The sequence below is a fragment of the Heptranchias perlo genome, chromosome 4 (assembly GCF_035084215.1).
Source record: "Heptranchias perlo isolate sHepPer1 chromosome 4, sHepPer1.hap1, whole genome shotgun sequence".
NCBI lineage: Eukaryota > Metazoa > Chordata > Chondrichthyes > Hexanchiformes > Hexanchidae > Heptranchias > Heptranchias perlo.
The window spans coordinates 118201659-118217590 of NC_090328.1; the positions used below are offsets into that span (position 1 = coordinate 118201659).

At 42.0% G+C, this 15932-nt stretch overlaps 1 protein-coding gene across 1 annotated transcript in view; it reads right to left on the bottom strand.

Annotated features, from left to right (window-relative positions):
• LOC137321228 (coronin-2B-like) overlaps positions 1–15932 on the bottom strand; it is a 134836-nt gene that overhangs the window by 46586 nt on the left and 72318 nt on the right. The window lies entirely within an intron of this gene.

A 15932-nucleotide genomic window follows, 5' to 3' on the forward strand; every position in this document is an offset into this window, starting at 1 on the left:
AAAGCCAACAAGCACAAGATTTCAACAGCAATGCATCATGTCCAAACATGCCACAAAAAAATGGATGCAAAGGAAGAAAAAAATCATAAGCTAAATGGTCTAAAATTTATTTGACAATGAGCTGCAGGCCGTGTAAATAGATACAGCTCCAGCGGTGTTTTGTCATCATTGCTCTCTCAGCAATGTGACAGAAGCAAAATTCACTTGTACCAGAGGCTTGAGCACAAAATCCAGGCTGACACTCCCAGTGCAGTAACTGAAGGGGTGCTGCCGTTCAGATGAGTCGTTAAACCGAGGCCCCGTCTGCCCTCTCAGGTGGACGTGAAAGGTCCCATGTTATATTTATGACCTCTAGTTTTGGACTTCCCCACAAGTGGAAACACCTTCCTTACGTCTACCCTATCAAACCCCTTCATAATCTTAAAGACCTCTATCAGGTCATCCCTCAGCCTTCTCTTTTCTAGAGAAAAGAACCCCAGCTTGTTCAGCCTTTCCAAGTAGGTACATCCTCTCAGTTCTGGTATCATCCTTGTAAATCTTACTTGTTCCTTCTCAGTCTGCGTGTTGTTCAGCGACAGAAAGCAAGGAAACTTTATTAAGAGGCAAGGCTATCCCAAAATCCATCGAGTCAACGAAGGGGCTCTATTAAAAGTATACAAACTGGAGCTTCGTGGAATTACTGTGGATAAATGCTCCAGCTCCACTTGGCAATTGCCCAGAGGATATACTTGAATCCAAAGCTCACTGTGTGGGAAATCATGGGCACTGACCCATACTTCCATCACTTTGTGCTGTAACATGTTGAAGCATTCCTGGAAATAGCCCTCAAGCACCACATAAGCTCAGGAACAAAGTCTCCCAAAAAAAAAGTTAGTAACCCTACAGCAGTGAGATTTACTAAGTTTGCATTTGTTAGAAAATGTTTACGTACAAAAAGAAAATGTTTGAGGAAGAAAGTGAGACCTGAATAGCACCCATAGAATGAGGTGCAGTAAGAGAGGATTAATATCGAGCACCTTAAAAGGCTCAGAACCCCTTCCTGGCAACCAATATTAAGAGGGCACCCTCCATAAGGAAATGCTCAGCTACTTTCCTTTTTGCTTAGAGAGGAAAGAAGAGCCCAGTACATTTTCATTACAACGATGTTGTACTCCAAGTAATTCGACAATGGATTTTCATGCAATATTTGGCTACTGCGTTATGTGACTGTGCAACAACAACAACTTGCATTTATATAACGCCTTTAACATAGTAAAACGTCCCAAGGGGCTTCACAGGAGCGATTATCAAACAAAATTCGACACCGAGCCACATAAGGAGATATTAGGACTGGTGACCAAAAGCTTGGTCAAAGAGGTAGGTTTTAAGGAGCGTCTTAAAAGGAGCAGAGAGAGGTAGAGAGGCGGAGAGGTTCAGGGAGGGAATTCCAGAGCTTAGGGCCTAGGCAGCTGAAGGCACGGCTGCCAATGGTGGAGCGATTAAAATCGGAGATGCGCAAGAGGCCAGAATTGGAGGACTGCAGACAAATTTGAAAATGATTTGCTGAACACCTTTTCAAACTCCGATATCGGAGGGTGACTAGAGCTAAGAAACACATCTATGGCATAATTCTATGTAAGTATTAATGCTTCATAAGTCAAAAGAATATTTAGAAAAGGCTCTACCAACTTACATTCAGCAGCTTTAAGTTGCTTCTGTAACCATGACAGGCAAATACCTTTAAAACAGTTAATAATTGGGGAAACAAAAGCAGTAAATCAAGCTGTCAAATCAATACACTGTACGGAAAAGTCTCATCAGCTAACGATCAGTACTAAAGAAAGAAAGTGATTGATCTGTCTAAATAAGAATACATTCTGAAGTTGAATATAAATAAAAAATAATCTAGCTTGGGCAAGTAAAAACAAGTGTGCAAGTCAATTCTACCCTGTAGGCACTGCATAGAATTATCAGGGCCAGAGTGATCTCCTGGACTAGTTTCGATCGCCAACGGGGATCGGAGAGGAATTTCCCAGATTTCTTTTCTCCCAAATTGGTCTGGATTTTTAACCTGTTTTTTCGCCTCTCCCAGGAGATCACATGGTTTCGAGTGGGGTGGAGCGTGTCTATATCGTGATACACAAGGTATCGCAATTGTGTGGGACAGGTTGGATGGACCAGAGGGTCTTTTCCTGTCCGTCATTGTTCATTTAAAACTCTTTAGCAGTCTGTATTGTAGACGTTAGCTTCTACTTTTACGTTACTATATAATTCAGTGGGAAACACCACCTCAGTTCTGAAGCAGGGACCTGGGATGAAAGTATTTATTGCTGTGCCATTGTTCCGTTAGTAAAGAAATTGTGATAAATGGTCAGAGAGTGAGGGGTTGGGGGGTGGGTGGGAGAATACAGGAAATATTCCATAGAGGTAATGACAGAGTACAATATGCCAAACAGTTACATGTTGTACTGCCTTTACAAGTGCCTAACAAATTGTGATTTCAAGTTTGTTCCTGTTGAGACCAGTTTTCAACGCAAGATTCTGAATAAAACTCAACCCCACTTTTTCTTGAACATACTTACACAAGGCTACATGAAAGAGGATGTCATGTTGTCTGGCGCAAAAATAAAACAGGAAAAGTGGCTCAATTGTGGCTTACAAAAGGAATTAGGGATAGTATTAGATCCAAAGAGGAGACATATGAAATTGCCAAAAAAGCGGCAAGCCTGAGAATTGGGAGCAGTTCAGAATTCAGCAAAGGAGGACAAAGAGATTGATTAAGAGGGGAAAAATAGAGTATGAGAGTAAACTAGCAGGGAACATAAAAACTGACTGTAAAAACTTCTATAAATATGTCAAGAGAAAAAGATTAGTGAAGACAAATGTAGGTCCCTTACAGTCAGAAATGGGGGAAATTATAATGGGGAACAAAGAAATGGCAGAACAATTAAAAGCATAAGAACATAAGAAATAGGAGCAGGAGTAGGCCAATCGGCCCCTCGAGCCTGCTCCGCCATTCAATAAGATCATGGCTGATCTGATCCTAACCTCAAATTTAAATTCATGTCCAATTTCCTGCCCGCTCCCCGTAACCCCTAATTCCCTTTGCTTCCAGGAAACTGTCTATTTCTGTTTTAAATTTATTTCATGATGTAGCTTCCACAGCTTCCTGGGGCAGCAAATTCCACAGACCCACTACCCTCTGAGTGAAGAAGTTTCTCCTCATCTCAGTTTTGAAAGAGCAGCCCCTTATTCTAAGATTATGCCCCCTAGTTCTAGTTTCACCCATCCTTGGGAACATCCTTACCGCATCCACCCGATCAAGCCCCTTCACAATCTTATATGTTTCAATAAGATCGCCTCTCATTCTTCTGAACTCCAATGAGTAGAGTCCCAATCTACTCAACCTCTCCTCGTATGTCCGCCCCCTCATCCCCGGGATTAACCGAGTGAACCTTCTTTGTACTCCCTCGAGAGCAAGTATGTCTTTTCTTAAGTATGGACACCAAACCTGTATGCAGTATTCCAGGTGCAGTCTCACCAATACCTTATATAACTGCAGCAATACCTCCCTGTTTTAATATTCTATCCCCCGAGCAATAAAAGCCAACATTCCATTGGCCTTCTTGATCACCTGCTGCACCTGCATACTAACTTTTTGATTTTCTCGCACTAGGACCCCCAGATCCCTTTGTATTGCAGTACTTTCCAGTTTCTTGACATTAAGATAATAACTTGCTCTCTGATTTTTCCTGCCAAAGTGCATAACCTCACATTTTCCAATATTGTATTGCATCTGCCAAATCTCCGCCCACTCACCCAGCCTGTCTATATCCCCTTGTAGGTTTTTTATGTCCTCCTCACTCTCTACTTTCCCTCCCATCTTTGTATCATCTGCAAACTTTGATATGTTACACTCGGTCCCCTCTTCCAAATCGTTAATATAGATTGTAAAGAGTTGGGGACCCAGCACCGATCCCTGCGGAACACCACTGGCTACTGGGTGCCAGTCCGAGAATGAACCATTTATCCCAACTCTCTGCTTCCTGTTAGATAACCAATCCTCCACCCATGCCAGAATATTACCCCCAATCCAGTGATTCTTTATCTTGAGCAATAATCTTTTATGTGGCACCTTGTCGAATGCCTTCTGGAAGTCTAAATACACTACGTCCACTGGTTCCCCCTTATCCACCCTGTACGTTATGTCCTCAAAGAACTCAAGCAAATTTGTCAGACATGACTTCCCCTTCGTAAAGCCATGCTGACTTTGTCCTATTAAATTATGTTTATCCAAATGTTCCGTTACTGTCTCCTTAATAATAGACTCCAAAATTTTACCCACCACAGATGTTAGGCTAACTGGTCTATAATTTCCAGCCTTCTGCCTACTACCCTTTTTAAATAAGGTTGTTACATTAGCAGTTTTCCAATCTGCCGGGACCTTTGCCGAGTCCAGAGAATTTTGGAAAATTATTACCAAAGCATCCACAATCCCTACTGCCACTTCCCTCAAGACCCTAGGATGTAAGCCATCAGGTCCAGGGGATTTATCCGCCTCGAGTCCCATTAATTTACTGAGTACCAATTCCTTAGTGATTTTAATCGTATTTAGCTCCTCCCCCCCCCCCCAGAGCTCCCTGTTTGTCCAGTGTTGGGATATTCTTAGTGTCCTCTACTGTAAAGACTGAAACAAAATATTTGTTCAGCATTTTTGCCATCTCCATGTTTCCCACCATTAATTTCCCGGTCTCATCCTCTAAGGGACCTACGTTTGCCTTAGCCACCCTTTTTCTTTTTATATAACTGTAGAAACTCTTGCTATCTGTTTTTATATTTTTTGCTAATTTATTTTCATAATCTATCTTCCCTTTCTTAATCAATCCTTTAGTTACTTTTTGCTGTCTTTTGAAGACTTCCCAATCTTCTATCCTCCCACTAAGTTTGGCTACCTTATATGTCCTTGATTTTAGTCGGATACTATCCTTAATTTCTTTACTTAGCCACGGATGGCTGTCATTTCTTTTACACCCTTTTTTCCTCAGTGGAATATATTTTTTTGAAAGTTGTAAAATAACTCCTTAAATGAACACCACTGCTCATGTACCGTCTTACCCTTTAATCTATTTTCCCAGTCCACTTTAATCAATTCCGCTCTCATACCATCATAGTCTCCTTTATTCAAGCTCAGTACGCTTGCTTGAGAACAAACCTTCTCATCCTCTAATTGCATACTTTGGTTCTGTCTTCACAAAGGAGGGCACAAATAACCTGCCAGAAATGTTAGGGAACCAAGGGTCTAGTGAGAGGGAGGAACTGAAGGAAATCAGTATTAGTAAAAAAAGAGTGCTAGGGAAATTAATGGGGCTAAAGGCAGACAAATCCCCAGGGCCCAATAATCTACATCCCAGAGTACTAAAAGAAGTGGCCCTGGAAATAGTGGATGCATTGGGGATCATCTTCCAAAATTCTATAGACTCTAGAACAGTTTCTGCAGATTGGAGGGTGGCAAATGTATCCCCACTATTTAAAAAAGGAGGGAGAGAAAAAACAGGGAATTACAGACCAGTTAGCCTAACATCAGTAGTGGGGAAAATGCTAGAGTCCATATAAAAGATGTGATAACAGAACACTTGGAAGGCATTAACGGGATTGGACAAAGTCACCATGGGTTTATGAAAGGGAAATCATGCTTAACAAATCTACTGGAGATTTTTGAGGATGTAACTAGTAGAATAGATAGGGGAGAACCTGTGGATGTGGTATATTTGGATTTTCAGAAGGCTTTTGATAAGGTCCCACACAACAGGTTAGTGTGCAAAATTAAAGCACAGGGGATTGGGGGGAATATACTGGCATGGATTGAGAATTGGTTGTCAGAAAGGAAACAGAGAGTAGGAATAAACGGGTCTTTTTCCGGGTGGTAGGCAGTGACTAGTGGGGTACCGCAGGGATCAGTGCTTGGGCCCCAGCTATTCACAATATATATCAATGATTTGGATGAGGGAACGGAATGTAACATTTCCAAGTTTTCAGATGATACAAAGCTGGGGTGGAATGTGAGCTGTGAGGAGGATGCAAAGAGGCTCCAATGTGATTTAGACAAATTGGGTGAGTGGGCAAGAACATTGCAGATGCAATATAACGTGGATAAATGTGAGGTTATCCACTTTGGTTGTAAAAACAGAAAGGCAGATTGTTATCTGAATGGTGATAGATTGGGAAAAGGGGAGGTGCAATGAGACCTGGGTGTCCTTGTACACCAGTCGCTAAAAGCGAGCATTTAGGTGCAGCATGCAGTTAGGAAGGCGAATGGTATGTTGGCCTTCATTGCAAGAGGATTTGAATACAGGAGCAGGGATGTCTTCCTGCAGTTATACAGGGCCTTGGTGAGACCACATCTGGAGTATTGTGTGCAGTTTTGGTCTCCTTATCTGAGGAAGGATGTCCTTGCCATGGAGGGAGTACAACGAAGGTTTACCAGACTGATTCCTGGGATGGCAGGACTGATGTATGAGAGATTGCGTCGACTTGGCTTATATTCACTAGAGTTTAGAAGAATGAGAGGTGATCTCATCGAAACATATAAAATTCTAACAGGACTAGACAGACTAGATGCAGGGAGGATGTTCCCGATGGCTGGGGAGTCCAGAACCAGGGGTCACAGTCTCAGGATACGTGTTATGTCATTTAGAACCGAGATGAGGAGAAATTTCTTCACTCAGAGGGTGGTGAACCTGTGGAATTCTCTACCACAGAAGGCAGTGGAGGCCAAGTCATTAGATGTATTCAAGAAGGAGATAGATATATTTCTTAATGCTAAAGGGATCAAGGGATATGGGGAAAAAGCGGGAACAGGGTACTGAGTTAGACGATCAGCCATGATCATTTTGAATTGCGGAGCAGGCCCGAAGGGCTGAATGGCCTACTCTTGCTCCTATTTTCTATGTTTCTATGTACTCCAGTAAAAACAACATGTATCCATTTTCACCCAAGATTAATTTGTCATTTTTTAATTATAAAAACACAGACTTGGCCAAGTCTTTAACATTGTTTATTCTGGATTTGTAAGGCAGTCTCAAAGAAATGTGTTGAATGCTGGAAATTTGAAATCAAACCATTAAATGCTGGCAGTGAACAGCAGACAAGTCAATATTTGAAAGAGCAAACCAGGTTAACACTGCAGGTGTGGCCCTTCATCAGTTCTAACCAGCTGTGTGTTTTCAGGATTACCAGTGCAAACCTAGAGGACCTCACACTTTTTAAATGTTTAATTGTGGATAGATAGATATTAAAACATATAGCCACGTATGGCAAGAGGGCCGATAACCAGAGGACACAAATTGAAGATAAATGGAAAAAGCAGGGGGAAGATGAGGAGAATGTATTTTACACAGCAAGTTGTTATGATCCGGAATGCACCGCCTGAAAGGGTGATAGAAGCAGATTCAATAGTAACTTTCAAAAGGGAATTGGATATATAGTTGAAAAAATTTGCAGGGCTATGGGAAAGAGCAGGGGATAGTGAGACTAATTGGATAGCTCTTTCAAAGAGACGGCACAGGCATGATGGGCCAAATGGCCACCTTCTGTGCTAGAATTCTATATACCTCATGATTATAGTGCACTCAATTGCCAATTCTGAATTATGCCATCACTTTTGCTTTGATATGCATCAGAATCACTTTACGTCAAAGTCGCAGTATAATGACACTCTAAATTACCACGCATAGTTGAGCCTTTCATCTGAATTGGGTACGGCTATTTGCAATAGTTTCAGATTCAGATTGTGAGGCGACCACATAGTCTTTACACGTTGATGATTATACAAGATCGGTCTTGTCCTCTGTGCACAGATCAGGTTTACGATTTGACCCCCATGTTGGTGGCAGTTGAATGTTTTGAGGACAAACACATTTTGCATTTGGAGATAGCAGACAATCAGGTGTTTGATTGTCAGTGTAGTATTTACAAAAGGAACTGTGTACGTTTAAAACAAAAAAGTGTATTCAGCACTGATCTCGGCTTTCAAAACAGCTCTTGAACATTGAAACTAAGCAGGTGCAAACTTCAAGTTGAGTAGGCCGCATAATAGTTAAGTGCTTTTCAACTGACATCATTAAACTTCAATCTGGGTGTAAGCTGCCCATCAGAAGCAATCATTTGATGCTGGTGGTCAACTATTTTTTCCTTTCCAAATATAATAAATGCATTTTAATTGACTCAAGGGAGACACTCGTTTGATCCAAGCAGAATGGAAATGCCTTTCCACCTTCTTTAAAATAAAAGCATCAGTCACTCCGAGGTCTGGTATAACACAGGCCAGATGGCGAAGTGAAACTCCCTCTGATCTGCCTCAATAATAATAGTGAACCCCAACCTCAGCAGGACACCCCCTAACTGCATAGGGTTGCCAACCCTCCAGGATTGCCCCGGAGTCTCCAAGAATTAAAGTTTAATCTTCAGGATTCTGCTGCGAGCAAAAACCCAGAAGAAAAACCAAGGGCATTAAAAAAATTGTGTTTTCTTTTTCATTTTCTTTGCGCACTTTCGTCTATTAGTTATAAAAATATAGCAGTTGTGGGGGGGGGCAGGGAGAGGAGAAAGGCTGTTTGACAGTCAAGAATCATCCATTTGAGGCATGAAGATTTTGTTTGTTTTGTAAATGGTGTGGGAAAGTGGTAAACCATGAGGATGGACGTGTTGGGTAGACCGTTGGCGGGAGTCGGGACATCATGTGGTGAAACCTCCAGGAATACATCCAACCAGAGTTGGCAACCCTACTCCTGCACCAGAGACACACACAGGCTTCTCAAAGCTCGGTGTAAAATTCAAGGCTTCATTGTTATTAGACCAGGGCAAACCCGTTTCTGTTTACACTTATCGGTCCATGCAGCTCAATGCCTTTTTCCACATTGCTCTTTCCTTCTCAAACAACTCAATGAGAGACCCTACGGTATTAACAGAGTGCTTTCGTTTACACTTTATTAGCTTCAAAAACTTATTCCCTTGCTTTCTCTCACTGGAGGAAAAAGGGAAAAGTACTGCTTGATCCTCAGTATTGGCCACATCCCACAGTCAGACGGGGAACAAGAGCAGAGAGAGGGAGAGAAATAGAAAACAAGAGAGAGAGAGAAAAAAGAGAATAAGTGCACAAAGAGAACAGAATTCATCCCTCAACAACTGTGATTCCATCACACACATGCACGCACGATTTCACATTTATGGTTAATGAACTGGCAATCCTACTTGTCAAAATTTCTCTACTGGCAAGCACTGAAATAATGTATTAGTAAAGCAATGGTTTTGCTGTAGGAATATGGATATTGTTATATTTAATTTATCAGTGTTGTTGCTATATGAGATGCATAAAAAGTAAATCAGTGATAAAACAAAACAAATTACCACCTCATAATCACGTTCTATTGTCCACGCTGCAGTTAGAGAGTCACAAATGACTGAGTGAAAAGTTAAACCTTTGTTCCTTTTTCTCCCTCTCGTTTTCTTTTTCTCCCCTCTCTGTGGGATGTGGTAAGTGCTGAGATTCAAGCAGTGCTTTCTCCCTTTTCCTTCTCTTGCTCTCCAGCAAGAGAATGCTTTTTCGAAGGCAACAGTAGCTGCACCTCTAAAGTGTAAATAAAAGAGGCCCATTAAAACTATAGGATCTCTCATTGAATTGTATTGAGGACAGAGCAGTGATGACAATCTGTCCAACCAGTTGTCACAGCTTCAATTACCCACTTCGGTGCCCCTTTGCAACGCAGGTAACTTGACTTTAAACAATCGTGCCAAGTTAGACAGTCAGCTCCAACCACTCTGGACTCAAACGGTTCTGCTCCTTGCGTGCGTACTTCAAAAGACAATGCACAGCTCCTCTCACTGGTGTTGGAACCCTGGTGAAATCTATCGGCAACATATTGAAAGCCTTGCATGTAGCACGCACTTCCTGTAAGTGTCACACTTACTTCCTGTCACTTTTTCCGTCACATTTTGTTGAAGACATGTTATAATACTGTGTATCCCCTGACTCACCATGAGCAGCGCCACGAGAGGTCTGCTAGCCTTATTAAAAACCTTTAATTGGGTCCTCGTGCATGTCCGATTGTCCTATTACAGGTTGGGTCACCTTATAGTGATCAGATGTGACTGTTGCTACCATCAGCAAGTATGGACCAATCCTCACCTTCCCACTCTGGAAAAGCCTTCCTGCACTCAATCCTGTCTCTCCATTTTCTGTTAGCAGTTACCATTTCAAACGTTTTATGGAGAAATGCTATTTGGAAGCATCTAATCAATTGTCTCAAAAGTTCTGGTGGAACCGAAATTAATCTCATCACCTCCTAACCCATCTGAATGGAGTATCTCTGTATGAGTTTCAATCATCCTTTTAAAACTTGAATGTATGAACTGTGATGATTTATAAATCAACTCAAATTGTTCAGTGAATCCAGCCATTTAAATTATGTATTTGCATAAATTTGTACTAATCAATCTGCAATATTAAGTGCAACTAATTTGATGACTGACGCAAGTAATTTTTTATATTCTAATCTGCATGTTATTGCATATTAAATATACAGTAATAATTTTAATTGATCAATGGAATTTAAACCACTGAGTATATTTTGTAAAAAATAGCTCACACACATTAATAAATAGCGAGCTACACACATTTATTCAATGCACAAGAGTCATTAGTTGGCAGACTTGAGTGAATCCTAAATTCACTATAATGCCAGATACAAACATATGAAATTGATGGGCAGGAAAAGACCAGCTGGTCCATCATGCCTGCCCCACACCTCATGATGGCTGGAGCATCATGACTAGACACTTACTTCCTCCTTCCCTCCCCTCCCCCTCAGCCATGTAATCTCCTGCCATGCTTGCGTTTGTGAAATGGAAGGCATTAAAATGCAGTTCTAGCAGTGATTATAGGATAGAGGGGCCAGCCCTTGCATTTCCACCACTGCCCACGGTTAGGTCCCTAGTTGCTGCTGCCGCCACTGACCCACTAGTCATAACAGCTTAGGCATAACTCACCCCTTAGATGTCTCCATTTTTATCCAGCCCAATTCCTAGGAGCTGGGAGTTAGTGAGCCCATGACTTTCCCTTAAGGCGTTTAAGATGATTAAAGGATTTGGTGAGGTAGATAGAGAGAAACTATTTCCTCTGGTGGGGGAGTCCCCAACAAGGGGACATAACTTTAAAATTAGAGCTAGGCCATTCAGGTGTGATGTCAGGAAGCACTTCATCACACAAGGGGGAGTGGAAATCTGGAACTCTCTTCCCCAAAAAGCTGTTTGAGGCTGGGGGTCAATTGAAAATTTCAAAACTGAGATTGATAGATTTTTGTTAGACAAGGGTACTAAGGGTTACGGAACCAAGGTGGGTAGATGGAGTTAAGATACAAATCAGTCATGATCTAATTGAATGGCAGAACAGGCTCAAGGGGCTGAATGGCCTTCTCCTGTTCCTATGTTCCTAAGATATGCCCAGCAAGGGGAGGCAAACCAGCCAGCAGATGGGTGGATGTGGGTCCCAAATTAAAGTAAGTAACTTTAAAGAAAAAAATGGGTGGATCTTCCCCCCACCCCGTACAAAGGGGAACGAGGTTGGGGTTGATTGGAGGGGGTGTCCCCCCTCTGCAATGGTGGGTAGACGCTGGATTTTCTGGCTGCATGGGGCCGGCAGACTCTGGAGATGAGCCCATTGTGGCACTTGCCCCCACCCACCCACCACCTTCTTCATGCCAACCCCCCAAGCAGGCGCAATCCCAGCGTAACTGCCAAGAACACATTCCGAGGAATTTCAGCCGGTGTTAATGCAGTGATGCTGCATGTTGCCACGCCTTGGAGAGGGGAAAGAAATTACATGAATGTCACATCGCGTTGTTAGCGTAAATGCTGCTGTATTTTCAACAGAAAAGAAGATGGACCATCTTTTATAAAACATGGACATGTTAGCTCTGCCATTAGAATAAGATAGGGTGGGAGGAGGCTCATGTGGAGCATAAACACCAGCGTAGGCCAGTTGGGCCAAATGGCCTGTTTCTGTGCTGGAAATACTATATAATCTTATGTAAAATGTGAATTTTACCTAAATCTGCATACACAAATTAATGTAAATGGAAAATATTTTCCTCTACATTTTCTTTCCTCCTTTACTGACTTCTTTTCCCTCAGGTTCTAACTCAGGCTGGTGTACACCATCCGCAGCTAACGAGAGCCCACCAGTACTTGGCCTAAGTGGCCATTCTTCCGTGTGCGAGCAGATTATTTGGCTATGTAGGGCATCACAACAGACTCCAATCCCATTGTTAACCATTGCTCACACTTGACACTATTTTTGAGCACGAGATCACCGGCTGATTTTTCACGTCCTTAACACATGGACACTGAGGTCAACTATTGTGCTCATAGGCCAAGATCATTCAACTCAGCACAAACCAGGGAATGAACCAGGGACCTTTGTAGTCTGCATATCAAGTGGCACATGATTACATAGAATTTACAGCACAGAACCAGGCCATTCAGCCCGACTGGTCAATGCTCCACATGAGCCTCCTCCTACCCCTCTTCATCTAACCCTATTAGAATATCCTTATATTCCTTTCTCCCTCATGTACTTATCTAGTTCCCCTTAAATGCATCTATGCTATTCGCCTCAACCACTCCATGTGGTAGTGAGTTCCACATTCTCACCACATCATGTACAACATGCACCCAGTGAGACACCTTAAATAGCTGTAACACAATCAGACAGCCACACGATCACAAAGTTTCACTTGTTTAGTGAGTCATATAGTGCACTCTTTAAAATAGTCCTCAAACGATAGCAACCAGTAACAAAATCTTATTTGTGCTAGAGGAACATCCAGGAATGGTCTGTATTCACATCTGCCGTCTAATTATTTTAGTCCACAATGAAAAGTCTTTATAGTTTGTGCAGTGCACCAGTATTAGATAAATAATGGTAATTTATCTTGCTGTCCAGCACTATCTTTATAAATGATGGTTCAATCATGAAATTGAAGGTTTAGCCAATAGCGGACTTCCAAGAGTGACCTCTAGTATAAGGTAATTATTAACACAATCAGCAGCAAACAAACGTTCACAGGAAAGCCTGCCCACTGTTCATACCTGCCAATTGATAGCAGTCCTGGTTCAATGTCCGTGAAATTATTGAAAACTGTTTACTGAATGCATAATCTCTAAATCACTTTTTTTTCCCCATCTGACAAGACTCAAATTGGTGCTCAGTATATTATGCAACTACCAATTGAACTAATTCCAACTCATTTTCTCTCAGGGCTGTGTCATTTTACAGTTGCTAAGAAAACAATAAACTCTACAACACTGCCAAACATTCACCAGATACCAACTTGCGTAGCACAAGAATTTATGGTCATTAAATTGTAACTCAATAAGAATAGCAGTACCAAGATAATCTAATCCAACACAGAGAAGGGGGGTTCCTTCAAAGACTATGCATTCAATGCAAGACTACTTCACGGGAATTATGGAAGTCTTTGATCTTACAGGTGGGGAGTTTACAACTTAAGCTTTCAAACTGGACTCTGGGCAGTCATTAGATTCCTCTCCATCAGTCATCAGAATTTGTATTTGTTGACACACTAGAACAATACTTCTGTGGCTGTTTACCAGTGAAAAATTCTCTCCTGCAATGATAGTGTTTCATCTTCAGTCAATATTCATTACTTACACCTCTTTCACTCATTGTAAACAATTTTACAACACCAAGTTATAGTCCAACGATTTTATTTTTAATCCCACAAGCTTTCGGGGGCTTTCCCCTTCCTCAGGCGGTGTGGAAGTGACTCTTTCACTCAGTTAGGCAGATAAGACGGTGTCAGCCGTTGCTCAGTGGGTAGCATTCTCACCTCTGAAGGTTGTGGGTTCAAGTCCCACTCCAGAGACTGGAGCACAAAATCTAGGCTGACACTCCCAGTACAGTACCGAGGGAGTGCTGCACTGTCGGAGGTACCATCTTTTGGATGAGATGTTAAACGGAGGCAGACGTAAAAGATCCAATGGCATTTCTCGAAAGAGAGCAGGGGAGTTCTCCCTGGTGACTTGGCCAATAGTTATCCCTCAACCAACATCACTAAAGAAAAACACAGGTAATCTGATCATTATCACATTGCTGTTTGTGGGATCTTGCTGTGTACAAATTGGCTGCTGCGTTTCCTACATTACAACAGTGACTACACTTCAAAAGTATTTCATTGGCTGTAAAACATTTTAGGACATCCTGAGGTCGTGACAGGCTCTATACAAATGCAAGTCTTCCCTTCTTCCTATTGACATAATATTTAACAAAAGAAATTCTGAGCCAACAACTGCTACGATCTGGATGTCACCAATATTTTATGGTTGCGAGGGGTTTATTTTCTTAAAATATATAATAATAATGGATGGGTAAATTCTTCAGAGGAGAAACTGGTAGAGGGAGGAATGATCTCCCCAAGCCACTGGCCAACAACAACCAAGATGGTGAATCGGCAAACAAGCTGTTCCAGACCATTAGCAATTCCGCCATTAACTAGCCCCTAGATAAATGGCTTCTAACTATGTTAAGATCGATTGTACTCATTGTACCAAAGCCAAATCGTTCACTAAGCAAATCCACCATCTGCTGCTATGCTTAATGGACAGTAATCTGAGCTAAAACTTGGGGATTGATATTACATGATGTTCACAATGTAACTGGATTATGTTTACAGCAATTTATTGCAAGTGATCTTTCATTTGCTTTCTCTCGTTAAGTCTACAGAAGACTAAATGTAATTCATGCAACAGTCACCAATCAGAAATACAGTGTCTCAGTCCCAGACACAATGAGATAAATGACTAGATGATCTGTGTTGTTTTTTTAAAAAAGTGATGTTGGTTGAGGAATAAATATTGGCCAGGACACTGGGAGAGAACTCCCCTGGTCTTTGAATTGTGCCATGGGATCCTTTACATTCACCTGAGAAGACAGACAGGGGTTTGGTTTAAAGTCGATCGGAAAGACGGGACCACTGACAATGCAGCACTCCCGTAGTAATGTACTGAAGCTGCATCCTGGATGTTGTGCTCAAGTCTCCGAAGTGGAGCTTGAACCCACAATCTTCTGAATCGGAGGAGAGAGTGCTACTCACTGAGCCACGGCTGATACTCGGCAGTGAAAGAACTGGGCAGAATTACTGGCTGCACTGACTTACTGAAGTGGCGCCAGGAGTAAAGGAAAGACGAAGCTTGTTGCTTATTTTATCAAACTTTGTCTGATGACGCTCATGTGAAGTGCCTAGGGATGTTTTTATTGCGTTAAAGGCAATATATTAATGCAAGTTGTTGTTGCTGACCTACACTGGCTCCCGGTCTGGCAAAGTCTCAATTTCAAAATTCTCATCCTAGTTTTCAAATGCCTCCCACGGCCTCACCCCTCCCTATCTCTGGAACCCCCTCCAGCCCTACAACCCTCTGAGATCTCTGCACTCCTCCAATTCTGGCCTCTTGCACATCCCAGATTTCAATCGCTCCACCATTGGCGGCCGTGCCTTCAGCTGCCTGGGCCCGAGCTCTGGAATTCCTCCCTTAAACCTCTCCACCTCTCTCTCCTCATTTAAGGCACTCCTTAAAACCTACTTCTTTGACCAAGCTTTTCGTCACCTGTCCTAATATCTCCTTATGTGGCTCGGTGACTGATAACTTTCCTGTGAAGCGCCTTGGGACGTTTTTACTATGTTAAAGGTGCTATATAAAGGCAAGTTGTTTGTTGTTGCTAAAGGAAAACACAACTGCTTATCTCTAAATCTATTATTTAGGATTCTCATTATTATGAATGCTGGGAGAACCCCACCTCCATTTATCTTGCTTCCTCTCACTTTCCAGTTATATGAATGCCATAATTTACTGGGACAATGTAAACACAGAAGAGATTGTGC